This window comes from Spermophilus citellus, assembly GCF_964194105.1.
Source record: "Spermophilus citellus genome assembly, chromosome: 10".
Lineage (NCBI taxonomy): Eukaryota > Metazoa > Chordata > Mammalia > Rodentia > Sciuridae > Spermophilus > Spermophilus citellus.
In genome coordinates this window covers 83,276,858-83,295,249 of record NC_138197.1, presented here as the reverse complement: position 1 = coordinate 83,295,249, position 18,392 = coordinate 83,276,858, and the positions used below count along the sequence as shown (strand labels likewise).

General features: G+C 38.7%; 1 pseudogene across 1 annotated transcript in view; it reads right to left on the bottom strand.

Annotated features, from left to right (window-relative positions):
- Positions 1–8,350: 8,350 nt before the first annotated feature.
- LOC308658278 overlaps positions 8,351–18,392 on the bottom strand; it is a 28,881-nt pseudogene continuing 18,839 nt past the window's right edge. Inside the window, exons 2-3 of the transcript in view lie at positions 14,625–14,832; positions 8,351–8,491 (exon numbers count right to left, since the gene is read on the bottom strand). The product of the transcript in view is annotated as an uncharacterized misc_RNA (transcript). The remainder of the gene's footprint in view (positions 8,492–14,624; positions 14,833–18,392) is intronic.

The window sequence follows — 18,392 nt, the reverse complement described above, 5'->3', positions numbered from 1 at the left end:
ATTTTAATGTTATATATACTTTACCACAACTAAAAACAAAAAACCAATTACCTCTTAAATATGACTTTATGAATAGTTTTAATTTTCATTTTAATTGAATAGTCAAAGTATTTTCTACAAACTATATATTTTGTTTGTGATGAAAGGAGGACCTAACTATATTTTTTAAAAATTCCAGATTTGGTAAATATTTTTAATGGCAGGGATTTGGTCATTGTCCCTGTTGAACATATTTTTCTCACCCACAATGCTCTTCCTGCCACATACCTCCCACATTTCTCTGGAGGAATACACACCCCTCAAGACCCATATTTTCTAAGGAATCCTCTTATATGACTTTAATGATAATTCAGTCTCATTCCCATAGCGCCAATAAGAATAGTAACAGTAATAATACCTAATGTTTCTTAGGTAGTTAATTTGTAACAAGCACTAAGATTACCATATTATTTCATCTTCTTCTAATGGCACACATAAGTAGATGTTATCATCCCCATTAAACAGATGAGAAAAATGCAGGAAGAGATGTGAAATACCTTGAATTGGAAAAGGGAATACCATCCAGCTCTACCTGCTCCCAAAACCATGTCCCTATACAGCTGTTCATATCTTGCAAGATTCTCAAGAATGCTGTGCTCAATTCACTACTTTCTATAATAAAAATTCAGTCAATCTTTGGCAGCACAGGATTTTTGAAATATGAATTTTTTTCTCCTAGTGTTTCCCACCTGTTTACAGAGATTCTAGGTCCCAATCTCCTTGCCTCTGAGGAGAGATAAGATAGATAAAAGTAGGACATAGCTGAACAGGCTTTTCTGATAGCCCAGGAATTTTGTGAGCTCTGAGCTAGATGGGATAGGTCTTCCTGGAAGCAACACCCCTTCCTTCCTTCCACTCCTCCCACTCAACAATCTGTGATAAAAGAAGAGATGAAGAATGCAAAATGCAGGAGAAAAACAGAGGGAGCCACAGCCCAGGTCCGGATCCTACATTCTAATTCCCAGGTCTCAGTAGGGGAAAGTCAAGATTTGGGTACATGTCTAAGCAGACATGGATTATAGAGAACTTAGAAAAGTTACCCTGTCCCAGAAAGTCATGAAAATCTCGATTATAACACACAAGCCAAGAGAAACTGGTACTGAATGGGCCAAAGAAGGAGGAGATGCTCAGAAGTGACCAACATCTAACCAGGTCCATCCCTTGGACTGGGCAATCTGGGCATGTCCCCAGGCCTCACATGAGGAGAGAGGCATGGGGTATTGCAGCTCAACCGCGTTTTCTGAATATCATCATAATTCAGTATCATTATGAATTTAATCTAGTGCAGTGGAAGCATAGGTACAGCAGGAATGTGGAATTGTTGTAGCTGGGAGATGAATATTTTGGGCTTCACTATGAGCTATTTTTGCATATGTTTAGAATTTTTCATAATTTAAAAAATTTTAATTTAAAATTCTGTCTTTAGTAATATCTGAAGGGTTCTAGAAGATGCTATGCAGGAAATGCTGTTCTTCAGGTTCTTCCTGTGACAGAATTGAGGACTCATCAGTCCTCAATTCCTCCAAGGAATGGAGTCAGCCATCAAGGGATTAAGACCTCTGAAACTAGGTCTTCCCAGCCTCCTTGGGTCTCCACCTTTTCACTGTGTGCAAATGCTGGTATCTTATGCAATATTAGTCTAGGAATGAGAAATCATACCATTTACTCCTACCACTAAATTTTCTCTTCTCCTAAGTCCAGAGACAACAAGAGGCAACACTAAATTTTGTTTTTTCTTTTCTCACAACTTGTGAATTCACACACTGTCTAAAGCCCAATTTTTACAGGAAGAGAGGCTTGTCCCCAGTCTCACCTGTGAACTCAGACCTAATTGTGAGGAATAGAAAGTTCAATGGTCCATTTTTAGAATACAGTATGTAGCCTTAAATGTAAAATTGAGATGTAAGAAAAGCAGCCAGAGGGGAAATAGAGTAAAATGGAAAGTTATAAGCAGTTAACTCACACAATAGCACCATAGCCTATGGATGTGGCAGATTAAAAATCCATGCACATGAGCAGCTCCTTGACAAACAGGAGGTGAGAAAAGAGGTTGTCCTGACCACCAGAGACAGACATCTCTCTGTTAAGAAATAGTAACCTAGGCAGAGCATGGTGACACACACCTGTAATTCCAGCAACTCCGGTTGAAAACAGGAGGATTGCAAGTTCAAGGCCAGCCTCAGCAACTTAGTGAGACTCTATTCAAAATAAGAAATAAAAAGGGTTGGGGATGTAGTTCAGTGGATAAACACCACTGAGTTAAATCTCCAATACAAAAAAAAAAGAACAAGAAAAGAAATAGCAACTTAGGTAATTATAGTAGTGGCCGTGAGTAATGTGCATCCACATATATTTGTTTTTACTCTCCATGTGAACCACAGATTGTATTTACAAGATTGCCAACTTAGGTTGGGACTTTAATCTTTTTTTTTTTTTTTTGCATTACAATTCTTAATACACCATTATACAATAATTTATCATATCTCTGATTATATATAAGGTTTGTTGACATCAAATTCACATCTTCATACATGTATTTTGTATAATGATGAGGGTCTCCTTTCACCATCCATGCTATTCCCCTTCTCCCTCCCTTTCCCTCCCACCCCTATTACCTATCTAGAGGTAATCTTCCTCCCTTGCTCTCCCTCCCAACCCCATTTTGAGTCAACCCCCTATATCAGAGAAGACATTCGGCATTTGTTTTTTGGGGATTGGCTAACTTCACTTAGCATAATCTTCTCTAATGCCATCCATTTCCCTGCAAATTCTTTCTTATTGCTGAGTAATATTCCATTGTGTATAAATGCCACATTTTTTTATTCATTCATCCACTGAAGGGCATCTAGGTTGGCTCCACAGTTTAACTATTGTGAATTGTGCTGCTATAAACATTGATGTGGCTGTGTCCCTGTAGTATGCTGTTTTTAGGTCCTTTGGGTATAGTCCAAGAAGAGGAATAGCTGGGTCAAATGGTGGTTCCATTCCCAGTTTTCCAAGGAATCTCCATGCTGTTTTCCAAATTGGCTGCACCAATTTGCAGTCCCATCAGCAATGTATGAGAGTGCTTTTTTCCTGCATCCTGGCCAGCACTTGTTATTGTTTGACTTCATAATGGCTTCCATTCTTACTGGAGTGAAATGGTATTTTTGAGTAGTTTTAATTTGCATTTCTCTGATTGCTAGAGATAATGAGCATTTTTTCGTAAATTTGTTGATTGATTGTATATCCTCTTCTGAGAAGTATCTGTTCAGGTCCTTGGCCCATTTATTGATTGGATTATTTGTTGTTTTTTTTTTTTTTTTGGTGTTTAGCTTTTTGAGTTCTTTGAATACCCTAGAGATTATTAGAGCTCTATCTGATGTGTGAGGGGTAAAAATTTGTTTCCAGGATGTATGCTCCCTATTCACCTCACATATTATTTCTTTTGCTGAGAAAAAACTTTTTAGTTTGAATCTTTCCCATGTGTTGATTCATGATTTTAATTCTTGTGTTTTAGGCGTCTCATTAAGGAAGTTGGGGCCTAGCCCCACGTGATAAGATTAGGGCCTACTTTTTCTTCTATTAGACGCAGAGTCTCTGGTTTAATCCCTAGATCCTTGATCCATTTTGAGTTAACTTTTGTGCATGGTGAGAGATAGGGATTCAATTTCATTTTGTTGCATATGGATTTCCAGTTTTCCCAGAACCATTTGTTGAAGAGGCTATCCTTTCTCCAATGCATGGCATTGGCACCTTTGTCTAATATAAGGTAGTTGTTATTTTGTGGGTTAGACTCTGTGTCCTCTATTCTGTATCATTGGTCTACTAGTCTGTTTTGGTGCCAGTACCATGCTGTTTTTGTTACTATTGCTCTGTAGTATAGTTTAATGTCTGGTATAGCGATACCACCTGTTTCACTCTTCCTGCTTAGAATTGCTTTAGCTATTCTGGGTCTCTTATTTTCCCAGATGAGTTTCATGATTGCTTTTTCTGCTTCTATTAGGAATGCCATTGAGATTTTGATCGGAATTGCATTGAAACTGTATAGTGCTTTTGGTAATATGGTCATTTTAATAATATTAATTCTGCCTATCCATGAGCAAGGTAGATCTTTCCAGCTTCTAAGGTCTTCTTCTATTTCTCTCTTTAGGATTCTATAGTTTTCATTGTAAAGATCTTTCACCTCTTTTGTTAGGTTGATTCCCAAGTATTTTATTTTTTTTGAGGATATTGTGAATGGGGTAGTTTTTCTCATTTCCTTTTCAGAGGATTTGTCACTGATATACAAAAATGCCTTTGATTTATTTTTGCTGAATTCGTTTACTAGTTCTAGAAGTTTATTGGTAGAGTTTTTTGGGTCTTCTAGGTATAGAATCATATCATCAGCAAATAGTGCTAGTTTAGGTTCTTCTTTTCCTATAGTTATTCTTTTAATTTCTTTCATCTGTCTAATTGCTCTGGCCAGTGTTTCAAGAACTATGTTGAATAGAAGTGGTGAGAGAGGGCATCCCTATCTTGTTGGGACTTTAATCTTTTGTCAATGAACAAAATAAAGATACTACAAAGAATAGAGGATTTGGAGCCATGCCAACCTATATTTTAACTCCCACTCTACTATTTTCCAGATCAGTGAACCTTGATAGATTTTAATTGATAGATATTTGCTTTAGTTTCTGCATAGGTTCGATTCATATTATCATAAATATATTTAGAATTGTTATAGCTTAGATGTGAGGTGTCCCCCAAAAGCTCATGTGTGAGACAATGCAAGGAAGTTTAGATGTAAAGTGATTGGTTTATTAAAGCCTGGGTATTAACTGGTAACTGTAGACAGGTAGAGTATGACTGGAGGAGGTGGGTCCCTGGAGGCATGGCTTTGGGATATATATTTTGTCCTTGTTGAACAGAGCTAGCTAGTTTGTGCAAGATATCCTCTCTCTCTCTCTCTCTCTCTCTCTCTCTCTCTCTCTCTCTCTCTCTCTCTCTGGTGTTCCCAGCTGATTTCCTCAGCCACACACTTCCACCATGATGTTCTGCCTCATGTCAGTCCCCAAGGAATGGAGTCAGCCATCAAGGGATTAAGACCTCTGAAACTGTGAGCCACAAAATAAACTTTTCTTCCAGAAAATTATTCTTGTCACATCTTTTTGGTCATGCAGCAAAAAAGCTGACTGAAACAAAAATACTAACATATAGCAGATGTCTAATAAACGTTACCTCTTATAAACAAATATGCTTGGAAAGTTGAAAGTACCAGACTATAATAAAGATCCCATGTCCAGAGACAGGATCAAGGAAAGAAAGACTCTCAGGTGAAGAAATATGATCTTCTTTGTGCCTGGAAAAAATAGCATAAAGTAGCCCTATAGGGAGGACATAAGGGGAGCTGTGGCTGGCATGATAGTCAGGAGACAAGTTAAGCCTGTCATAAAAGGTCACTGCCTTTTGAAAATCTAGAACACCAAGAATTGGATGAGCCTGGAGAGAAAGAGAGAGATTAACTAAAGTGAATTATGTATGATTCTGATTGCTTTGTGTACATTAACAACCCAACCTTCATTTTTAAAGAAAAAAGCAATATCAACATCCTCAATATCAACATCCTCAAAGAGGGGGAGCTGAGATACAAATCCAAAAATTCAGGTACCTGAGTCTTGTTAGGTGACTTCTGGCCCCAGTGTTCTGCCTTTGTAACTTGGGTGCCTCCAGATCATATTTGTCAGCCTTCTCCTGGTCATCCAGAAGAACGACTCCCCAGCTGAGAACTTGGCCTACCCTTAAATAACTCGGGTACAGAAGACACAAGTGACCCAAGGAGGCCAGGCATCTGACAGGGCCCCTGGTTGCTCTCACTCTGGAGGTCAGTGACATCATCTGTCAATATAGCATGATGTGGCAGGAACTTGAGCATGAAGCAACAGTCACAGACCTATTTTCTGCCTGGAGGAAGCACAGGGAGTTCCTCTTTTCCTCACTCAAAATTTTATCAGCTGGGAAAAGCTGCATTCATTTTCTCCAACGAAGAAGGGCTATTGAATTCCAACCCCAGTGTCTTTTATATGGAAATCACTGAGGTACTCTGCTTTCTTTGAAAAGTTTCTGGTTGCAGTATCTAGAGTCTCATCTCTTTCAGTGACTGAATGGGGTATGTCTGACCTGACTTTTTTTTTCTCAAAATCAAGCCCTGTTTGCCAGCTTTCATTTATGCACAAAATGTACAGTCCTTCAATTTCAATGGGAAAAAAAAGTGGATGAGGACAGCTGTTCAAAACATTCCTATTTCATCTTAAATGTGCATCTTGGTGCTTCATTGCTGATAACAAAAAGGCTCACTGTGAAAAAAAAAATAACCTTATTTGGAAGATCAGTAATATACTATTAGTTGACTCTATTGCAGATAAATTCCTTTGGAGAACAATTTCCCCCAAACTTTTTCTTTTTGTATTTTGAGACAAGGGCTCTGCTAAGTTGCCTAGGCTGGCCTCAAACTTGTCATCCTTCTGCCTCAGTCTTCCGAATTCCTAAGATTGTAGGTGTGTACCAAACGCCCAGCCTTAAGTGAACTCTTGATTGAGAGAGTAGGCTCTGGAATCAAATCCTGGATCCATGTGCCTAACGCGGGGTGAGATTTAACTACCAAGTTCTAGTTTCCCTGTCTGTAACATGGGGAATTGAGGATGAAGTGTGTTCCCAATGCAGAAGACTCAAATGAAGATTTACCAAGATCTTCCAAGGGCATGCCTTAACATTATGTTTGGCCACGGGTACGTGCTTTATACGTATCACTATTATGATTAATCACTTAGGAGAAATTTTCAAAAAAATACTCAGATTTTATCTTTGTTTTTCAGTTATATCTTCTATAGGTGGTTTGAGATGCTTAGTTTACATTTCCCTATTCAGACATCTTCTGTTGATAAGGTATTTCTGTTGCCAAAATCATAGCCTGATTCATTATTGAAAATGTGGTTTGTTTGTGGGTTTGTGTAGCAATTATTAAAATAGGACCCTTGGTGACTATAATAACATGATGAGTTAAATTTTGTGATTACCTGGAAAAAATGACTTTTGTGCCTACCCATGAAGCTTAAAACTTTTATGAGCATATATCAGTGTATTTTTATTCGCTAATATTACAGTATGCCTACATGGTCATCACACTCTGAACTTGTCTTGCTATCTAACAGATGATGTCATTGACCTCAAGATGGAAAGCAACGCAGGGACCCATCTAGAAGACACTGGGGTTAGAATTCAATAGCTCTTTTTCTTCTCTGGAGAAAATGAATGCAGTTTTTGCCAACTGATAAAATTTTGAGTAATGGAGAAGGAACTACTTCTGGGCAGAAACTAGGTCTGCGATTGTTGCTGTGTGCTCAAGGTCCTATGTCTGTGTCGACTTGAATTTAAATCCTGTGCTTACAATTTACAACCGTGTGACATCAGGTAGGGAGCCACTCTGATCCTCAACTTCTGTTTTAGTCAACTTTTTCATTACTGTGACCAAAAGTCCTGACAAAAACAATCAGAGGAGAAAAAAATTTTTGGAGCTCACAGTTTCATAGACAGTAAAATCCATTTTGGGGGAATCCCAAAGTGAGGCAGAATGTTACAGCAAAAGAGTGTAGCTGAGGAAAGAAACTGGGAATGAGGCACCAGGAAGCAGAGAGTGTTCTGCTCATCAAGAACAAAAAACAAATGTGGAAGTCCTGCCCCCAGGGACCCACCTCCTCCAGCCACACCCTACCTGTCTATAGTTACCACCCAGTTAACCCCTACCAGGGGATTAATGTACTGAGTAAGTTAAAACTCTTATAACCCAATCATTTCACCTCCAAACTTTCTTGCATTGTCTCATACATGAGCTTTTGTGGGACATCTCATGTCTAAACCATAAAAGTCTCTTTACCTTACAAAGTAGGAAATAAAAACAATCACCATTTTTTAATATTTATGAGATGTTTAGTACACCATATAACCTATTCAAACATTGGCTGTCACTGCAAAATACTAAGAAATAAATGTAGAGGGTTTGGGATATTATAGCTGTGCCTGGAAAATCTCACAGTTAAAATTGGTTATTGTTTCAGGGAATTGTTCTTGAAATAATAATTTCCAGATGCCAGAGATTTTTATGGTAAAATTAGAATGCTAGGGGGGAAATGCTGTTTTTGGATTATGATCAAGTTTTTCTAACAATGGGATGAGGTAATAGGACCCAGGGCCACAGGCATCTCATGGAATGGAATCGATGGGGTCCCCCTTTACCACTTTGGAGGGGGAAGGAGCTTCTCTTCTTTCTGCCTTCTCCCTCATCTCCTTGGCCTAATCATTCACCAGCAGGCTTCCTCTTTTCCAGGAAGCCTCCCAGCAGATCAGTGCCTTGAGTGATGTGTGCCTTGGACTTCACAAAGACTGCTTCGTCTTCCCTTTGCTTCTTATAATCAGGAGTTACGTTCATATCCACGTGCTTAACACAAAAAGGCCTGTGATTATGAAACTTCACTAGTGATCTCAACTCTCTCATGAAAAGAATTCCATATTTTATCAAAGATCTCTAGATCATAGAGGCATATCAAAGATCCAGCCCCAGCAGCAAGTATTGAGAGAAGTAAGGACTGAGACTTCAGAGACAAAGAAAACCTTCTCAGGTTAGAAGGGATGAGCTCACTCTGCTGGGCAGTGCATGGCTGTTTCTGCTGCGGTCATCCAGCCCCAAGAGTGACCTTGGAGAACACTGTTAGAAGTAATATCTGGAAAGATCTTATCTATCAGAACTGTAACACTTGGATGCAATTTAGACTGGAGAATATGTCTGAAGGTGCATTACACAGCACACAATCATCCTCCTTGGGCATAGATGGCATAGATACAAGTGAGCACCCAAAGGAGATGTTCTGGACATTTCTTCTGCATACCTGAACCACTTTATGGAGCAGAGATTTATTTCTTGCAGTATCTGCTCTGCATCTGGAATATGTGGCAGAGGGCATCACTGGGCAAGACAGAACAAACGGGTCGATTCCAGTGTCTCTTGCTTACAAAGCCACTAATGTCATCATGTGTGCCCAACTCTCATGACCTCATCTCATTTAATTACTTTTCAAAAGCCTCAATTCAAATACCATTGATATGAATTTAAGGATTAAGATTCCATCACATTAACTTTTGGGAAACATAATCCTTTCATAACAAATATATTTGCATTCATTCAAAGAATGAGTAACCTAATCAATTGGTATAGCTGGAGAAATTAGTACCTGGCAAGATACAATAGAAGGAGCAGACAGACAGGCACAGGGTGGAGCTTTGGCTAGACCAAACCAGGGGGTTACTGAGCTAGCCCATTTCCTTTTGTGAAATTCAGTTTCTTTACTTCTAAGTAATTTTGAGATGCACTGTGACCTTTCTTCAAATAAAGTTGTTAAGACTGAAAGAAATATCTAATTTTAGAGAATTATATTTCTATTTAGTTATAATTTATAATATAAATGTAACTTATACTACATACTTATACTATATAGTATATTTAATTTTTGTTTCCAAAATAAAATATCAATTTATCTAGAAATATAGAGAGGGTAGAATAAAAAAAATTTTTAATGTGAAAGAAATAAGACAACATACTCAAACATGCAAAAAGAAACTGTGCAGTAGTTCAGAGAATTTAAGCGCAAAGATTTTGAATAAGAATTATTAGTTTAGTAGGGGAGGGGGAATAGTAGAGGATAGGAAAGTAGCAGAATACAACAGTTACTAATATGTCATTATGTAAGAATGTGGATGTGTAACCGATGTGATTCTGCAATCTGTATACGGGATAAAAATGGGAGTTCATAACCCACTTGAATCTAAAGTATGAAATATGAGATGTCAAGAGCTATGTTAAAAAAATGAAAACAATTTTGTGAAAAGAAAAAAAAGAATTATTAGTTTAGTGGCAAAATTTTTTGAAAAAATGAATTAAACTTTGTCTATTCCATATACTAACAAAGGGACATTTCCCAACCTTTCTTTCCATGCACTCTGAAAATGGTAATGTATAAGATGCTAACTTTACTATAACTGTGGTTTCATTATTGATAATAGAGCCAAGATAAATAAATCTGCAGACAAGCAAGCAAACAATTTAACCGAATGACTACTTGGGTTATCATGTACCAGTACATTTAAGCAAAGCTTTTATTTATTTTATTTTGAGAAAAATGAAAAAAAGAAATTTTATTGCTTTGTTAGCAAAGGACAAACACAGGGATTTCTGTCCTAGAGGCTGTGATTCTGCCCATTGGCAGTAACAGGGGCTTTTAAAGAGGTGATTCAAAGGCTACATTCCAAATGTTCTCCTTGGAGTTGTAATTCGCCTGTTATGTTGGGAGGTGTTAATTTCTGAGATCTTCTGGTGCCATTCCCCAAAGTCTGGATTACTCCATTCCTGTGGTGGGTGTGTGCTCAAGGACAGATCAATCTGCCTAAAATCAGGAATCCTATTTCCCCTGAGTTTAGGGAAGTGAGAGAATATGGAAGAGGAGAGAGAGAGGAAGAGAAAGAGACATGTCCATTTTAAACATAAGTTGCAGTGGCAGAGCAGCAAGGGCTATATTCAAAGCACAAAGTGGACCATTTCCCCAGTGTCAATTTGTACACTGCATTTCTATGGAAAAATGGGCCACAACATCTCCAAGCTCCTTCCTACAGATGAGAACCCTAGAACAGACGAGAGGGTATAAATATTCCCATGTTCTTGAGTCCTGCTTAATCATGACTCTTACACCAGTAGTGCCACAGATGTCCCCATAAAGAGGGACCAGATGTCCCCCATGCAGAAAAACCAGATGTGTAGAATGAAGGGTCTTGGCATGCACACTAGAGGACTTATCAGATGTCCAAACAAACGGGTCACAACTTTCCTGAGTTCAGATTCCTTTTTCTCAAAGTGGACCGCAGGGGAGCAACCTTACCATTCAGGAAGAGAGGGCAGGAGTTCCCCAAAGCAAAAGGAGCTTTGGCAGTTGCTAGGACGGTCCCTCAGTCCCTCCCTTTACTCATAGGAACAGCTCCTCCAATTCAACCAGAGTCAACTCACTCGTCTCCTACCTCTCCTGTAGTTGGCTCTCAACAAGTTCGCCAGCACCTTGTATCCTCAGCACCTTGCAACCACAGCATGGATATGGGGTTCCTTGAGGTCCCACCCAGGGTACCAGATTTGTTACGGAAGCTTGGTCCTTGTCCATGATGCCAATCCAATAATGAGGACATAGTTCTGAGGAAAAGGAATAAGACGTTTTATTGCTTTGCTAGCAAAAGAGAAACACAGGGGACTCCTGTCCCAGAGACTATGATTCTCAGCAATATTTATTCAGTAACAAACAGAAAAACAAAATTTCTTAACATCTTTTTCTGTGTTGAGAATGTGTCTATAAGCAATCAAATACAATGAATCATCTTGTTCAAAAACGCCCTTTCTGCTATAAAATTTAATGACTAAAATGTCAGCATACATTTGATTTTATTCACAAACAATACAACCATAGTTAAAAAGGGCAAAAAAAAAAAAGATCAACTTTTTTTTCTCACAAGGTAAATGTGATCACTTTTAGCTTTCTTGAGGCACAATTAATACCTTATAAAATTAATCCACTATCAGAGTATGATTTGGTGACTTTTAACAAAAGAATAATACACATATTCTGGATTACAACCAAGTTGAAATATTTCCACTGTCCCAAAATATTCTTACCAGACCCTTCCCAGTTAATCCATGCGTTTCACTCCCAGCCAGAAGCAAGAACTGATCTACTCTTTGCTGCTGTCATTTTGCTCTTTAAAAATGTCATATGAATAAAATTGTATTGTAAGCAGTCTTTAGAATCAAACATGTTTCTTTTAACATTCTGTTTTTGAGATCATGGCATGTCATTACATCTATCAGTTTACATCATTTTATTGTTGAGTAGTATTCCATTGACTAGAAATGTCTACTATGTTTTGTTGATCCACTTACCAGTTGATAGACATTCAGTTATTACCAATTCAGGGCTATTATGAACAATATCACTATGAACATTCATACACAAGCCTATGTTTAGACATGTGTCTTCATTTCTCTTGCATGTGTACCAAAGAGTAGAACATCTGTACTGAGTAGTGGTAGATGTTTAACTTTTTAAGAAACTGCACATCCTTTCTAAATGGCTGTACTATTTTGCAGTACTAAGCTGACATAATTCAGCAGATTCTAATTTTTTAATTGTATAGATTTATCCTTTATTTCCATAAACAAAATTTTAAGCTTTAATCTGCCTTCTGCAATTTTTCTGAGTCTTCTTCTCAGTCTCTCTCTCTCTCTCTCTCTCTCTCTCTCTCTCTCTCTCTCTCTCTCTCTCTCTCACACACTCTTATACACACACACAGCAGAGTCAAGCAATATCCTTTGAGTATCTCTGCCCTTGATTTGAGGTCTTAGAGTGAGACTGAGCAGTGAACAAAACAAATGGATTTAGCCGATAAGTGTAATTGACTATTTTCATGTATGTGTTTAACTTCCTTTTCAAAGTCAGCCCCAGAGCACAGAACAAAATCTCCTTCTGGACAAGCAAACAAAACTAACAACAAGTCTGCATGAACATGAAAGATGATCGGAGGCAGCTTGGTCTTAAGTTACTGGTAAAAGATACCAGAGAAAAAGCTATCTTTTCAAGGAGAGGAAAAAAAAAAAAAGAAAAGTATCTTCTCTTAGAAGAAAATACAGATTAGATGTGCATTTTGACATTTTAGAAAATGCCTGCATACATTTAATTGTCAGTCCTCAATGGAACCTTGCTTATAGGCTCTTCTGAAAGATGGTGTGGGGAAGGTGTACAGACAAGCAATCCCTCCAAAGTATTCATCGAAGGGCATATCCCTCGTGTTTCAAAAAAATGCTTGTTGCTTTATATAATAATAAATATAACAGTTTCAACCATAGTTTTTTAATGATGTTACTGTTGTCCTTTACAATAAGAAAGCTTTTAGCTAGAGATAAGGGGTAGAAAGGAGAGATACAAGTCAAATATTGGCAAACTCAAAGCTTTCCTTTAAATCAGTCTGCAAAGTTGAACGGTTACACCATAAAATACAGAAATATAAGGCTAATAGAGAGGGCAAACAAAATTTTAAAAAGTTAGCAAAATCGACACCCTGTCCCATTCTCTGGTTTCACTCTTAGCCTGCTCTTTACCTTAGTTAGTCTAAGAAGGATAATTGCTTTATGCCTATTTAAAAACTCAGCTTCCCCTAAACCAACAGTAATATATGTTAATAAAATTTGCTTTGTTAATAAGAGGATTAAACTTACCCCGAAATTTCAGTTCATATGGAAATTGGACTCCTGCTGTTCACCTTGGCCTGGACTCATGTTATGGGACTCCTGGAGAGTTCCCATTGGTTGGGGAAGGATAATAGGAGGGAATTCCGGGGAAGTTCCTGCCGGTTCAGGTAGACGCGCGTGGGTGGACCAGTTTTTGGCTTGCCAGCGCCAACGGAGTATTGGAGGCTTTTTCAAAAATAAAGTTTTGTTCCTGCTTGAGTGGCTCGTGATTCTGTGCCCAGCCAGACTGAGGCACCCAGCCACTTTGGTCTGAGCACCAGATTCGCAGCTGGGGAGAAGCTGAAGAAGATCTGGGGCACTCTCCTATGCTTTGCCCCTGAACTCGCCCAAGGGAAGGAATACAAAGATATATTGGACAAAGACATCTGGAGCCTGGGGGTCATTCTCTATGCTCACTTCCATTCATGGCAGCCAGCAGAAAGCAGCTGAAGAAGCTGATCACACAGGGAACCTATGACATTCCCCGCATGTGTCTGAGGGAGCACAGAGCCTCATCAATGGGATCCCAACAGTGGACCCCACACAGAGGCCCACCATAGAGCAGGTCATGGGGCACCCATGGCTGAGCCAGGGTGGGGAAGCTGCTTTACCCAGTCCTTCTAGTGAGGCACTCCCCAAACTCCCGGATCCCACAATTATGAAACTCATGATCAACATGGGTCACCACCCCTATAATACCTGGGTGTCTGTGGCCAGATGAAGATCTGATGATGGGATGGCCACCTACCTCATCCTCAAGCACCAGAGAACCCAGGGGGCAGGACCTACAGATCTTCCCAGGGTCTACTCCAAGAAGTATCCCAGTGAGCCTGCCCTTCCCTTGCCCTGTGAGCAGCAGCAGCCTGAGGAGGCCGAGCAGTCCCAGCAGAAGGGTACTGGAAGTGCCAGAGCCTGCCATCCATCTTTACTTCCTCCACTTGGACACACCCCCTCCTAGCCCAGCCTCCTAGCAGGACCCTGTGCCCAGAAGAGGGTGAGGAGGAGGATCACCAAATACTTCCAACAACTGTTTTTATTATTACCAAGTTAATATTACCCTGGTTTATGATCTATATCAGGTCACTAGATTCATATAAAGGAGATTTAGCATCCTTATTTTTACCAATCTGAATATTAACTAAAATTGATAAAGCCTTTTATCAGACCTCAGGTGGAGAAATTTCTGCTTATAGATAGAACCGATCTTAAGGGATAAAGCGAGCAAGGTCTTAGGAAAAATCGAGGGCATGCTGCGTACTCTGCTTCCATTGGACAGCATCCAGAAACAGAGTGGCTCCAATGGAAATGCCCAGCCCAGACAGAACTGAGGGACAGCCACAAGACCCTGTGCTCTCTGGAGGCTGACGACATGGTGTGGGATGAGGTGTGCCAAGTGCTCAGGCTTCTCTGCAAGGATTCCAGGCAGCAGCTCATCTGCATCCACCAGGAGTCTCCTCTGCCCCCACCTGCAATGACACATCATGCAGGATTTTCTCTGGGACAGTTCTCCCTGCCCTGCTCTTTGTCTTTTCTCCCATGCTTTGGGAGAAATTGTTCTTATTTTTTTTCATAAATTGTATAATAAAATTGAAGTTGCAAAGATTTTGAAAAGTTAAAAAGGCAGGGTTTTTGTTTGTTTGTTTGTTTTGAGAGAGGCTTCAGGGCAAGGGCTGGAGCCCAGCAGCCATCCTCTCCAAGGCCTGGACACCGTGCCTCCCTCTCCTGCTCACCGTACATATTCGATCACCTTGAGCCAGTGTAGTTGGGGATTCACTGCCTTAAGCAATGACTTGCTACCCTTGACATAGTATAGACAGAGCATGGGTTTCCTTAATGTTCAGAACATCAGGAAGCTTCCTTGCCACCGGCCCAGCCAGTGCCGAGGGTTCCACTCTCTGAATTGGCATAATCCATGGTAAGCATTGAATTCAGGAAAGGAGTAGAGTTTTCTTGCCACGATGTTGCCAGCGCATTCCAGGCATGACAGGGAAGCTAGAAAGAGATCTGATTTCTCACAAAAAAATTTTCTCACAAAAAGTGAATGATCTATGTCAATGAAAATGAGGTCAAAAGGGTGATGAAGTGAATTGATTGCTATCTTTTCTCCAGTGAATGTTTTAGGCACTTTTGTCTAGGATGAGATAACTATATTTACGTGGGTTTGTCTCTGTGTCAAACCCACATAAATATAGTTTATTTTGACCAGATTTGGTCTATATGTCTGTTTTGGTGCTAATACAATGCAGTTTTTGTTACTATGGCTCTGTAGTATAATTAAAGTTCTGGTATTGTGATACCTCCTGCTTCGCTTCATTTGCTGAGAGTTTCTTTAGCTATTCTGAGCCTCTTATTTTTCCAAATGAATTTCATGACTACTTTTTCTGTTTCAATGAAGAATGGCATTGGAATTTTAATAGGAATTGCATTAAATCTACATAACGCTTTCAGTAGTATAGCCATTTTGACAGTATTTATTCTGCCTCTTCAAGAACATGGGAGATCTTTCTATCTTCTAAAGTCATCTTCAATTTCTTTCTTTAGTGTTCCATAGTTTGTATTGTAGAGGTCTTTCACCTCTTTTTTAGATTGAGTCCCAAATATTTTATTTTTTCTGAATGGGATAGTTTTCCTAATTTCTCTTTCAGTTGACTTTTTTACTGATGTATAGGAATTCAGTTGATTTATGGGTGTTAAATTTGTGTGCTGTTACTTTACTGAATTAATTTATTAGTTCTAGAAGTGTTCTGGTGGAAATTTGGGGGTCTTTCTAAATAGAGAATCATGTAGTCGGCAATAGCAGTCCTATTTACCAGTAATCTCTGCCTCTCCTACTGATCACTGGCTTTTTTCCCAATTCCTAGATGAATAGGGGAGTGGGAAGTGGAAGGATGAAGAGGTAAAGAAAAATGAGATTCCTATCTTATACAGCCAAAAGCTAATTTCTCCTCTGGGAAACTGGCACATGTTTATATTATGTATATAGGCTCTTAAAAGAATTCATTTCTAGATTTTTCTTCCCAGGGTTTCCCTGACTCTAGTGAATGCATTTCTCAAAAGTATGATAACCCTCTTTCTTTCAAGCCTTTAAGAATCTTGTGGTCCATATCTTGCCTTTATCTATGACTATGCCATCTCCCATACTGATGTCCCTATTGAATACAAAACCCAAGTCAACTTCACACTGCCTCCATCTCGCGTAAGTCCCACATCTGATACTTTGGAGGCACCTATACATCTTTGCCCTGGCAAATTTGAGGCATGCAGATGACCTCCAAAACAACTTCCTCTCATTCTGTCTAGTCAGGAGTCAAACACCAATGCTTAGTGTCCTCTACCTCCTCTCTCAGGTAATCTTGTTGAGACACTCCTTCCTAATCTTTAAGACAGGGTCAGACACCATTTATCTCTATTTTTTAGGGAAAAGCTATAGTATAGCTCTAAGAAATGCTTTCCACAAATTCTGACTTCTTAATCTAACACCTTCACTCTCCAAGTGTGCTGGTATTTGGAATCTTCATTTTAACATACGATATACAATAACTCATTTTTTTCACTTTAGCCAGTGAATTTATCTGGTCTTGACTTTACAGTTCTCCTTTCCAGTTTACATTAGATTTGACGATACTTTATCTTCCAATTTTCAGGTTAGACACCTTAGGGTTATTCATCAAGTCCTGATCATGTGGGTGTTTTCAAAGCTGCTGACAACTAAATGATCCTTAAAAAAAAGAATCAACTATGGTAGTTTAGTACCTTTATTTCTATAACCTCAGAATATAATTTATTTGAAGATGACACTCCCAATGCTTCAACATAGACTTCCATATGCCTTTTGTATCATTTTCTGAAATGGTGAGCTCATGAAATTTGTGTTTAAGTAAAAAAAATTACATGAAAATGACAAATTGTTAGAAAGACACTGCCTCAAGAAGAAATATAAAATCCGATTAGATCTATAATAAGAGATTTAATCAGTAATCAAAAACTCGCTGCAACTAAAACTCAGGACCAGATGACATCATTGGTGAACCAATTTTTTAAAGATAAATTAACACCAATTCTTTATAATTTTTTCTCAAAAACAGAAAAGAATATAATACTTTCCAAATTATTCTATGAAGACAGACTCATTTGATAACAAACACAAAGACACCACAAGATATGAAAACTACAGTCTAATATTCCCTATGACTATTCAGGCAAATATCCTTAACAAAACACTAGCAACCTGAATCCAGCAACACATCCAAAGATTATCCATCATGACTGTAGTAAATATGTCTTTTTATTCTAATTATTTAACATATTTTTTATTTGTTCTTTTTAGATATACATGACAGTAGAATGTATTTTGACATATTATACATACATAGAGTATAGCTTATTCTAATTAGGATCCTGTTCCTGTGGTTGAACGTGATGTGGAGTTACACTGGTACTATATTCATACATGAACATAAGAAAGTTATGTCTGATTCATTCTACTGTCTTTCCCATCCTCCCTTTACTTCATGCCCCTTCTATTCTGCACCTTGCCCCCAACCTTTTTGTGTTCTAATGCTTTAACATTTGAGGCCTTGCTGACCATGGAGACACACACACACACACACACACACACACACACACACACACACACACGGTTAGTCAATATCTAGTGGTAAAAGCACAAACAACAAAATAAATAAATTGGGCTTCACCAAAATTTAAAATGTTATACTTTAAAAGGAATTTGAAAAATACATACAGAATTTGAAAAACCAGCATGCAGAAGAGGAGAAAAACAAATTAAAACCACATTGAGATACTACTTTGAATCCACTAAAATGGCATAATAGAAAAGACCATTGTATGTGGTGGGATGTACAGAAACTTAAGCTGTTATATATTACTAATGAGGGTTTTAAATGTGACAGCCACTTTGTAAAACAGTTTGACAATTCCCCAAATAGATAAACATGCAGTTGCCAGATGACCCAGCACTCCCCCTGCTAGGTATGTACTCCAGAGAATTCAATTGTTTTGTATT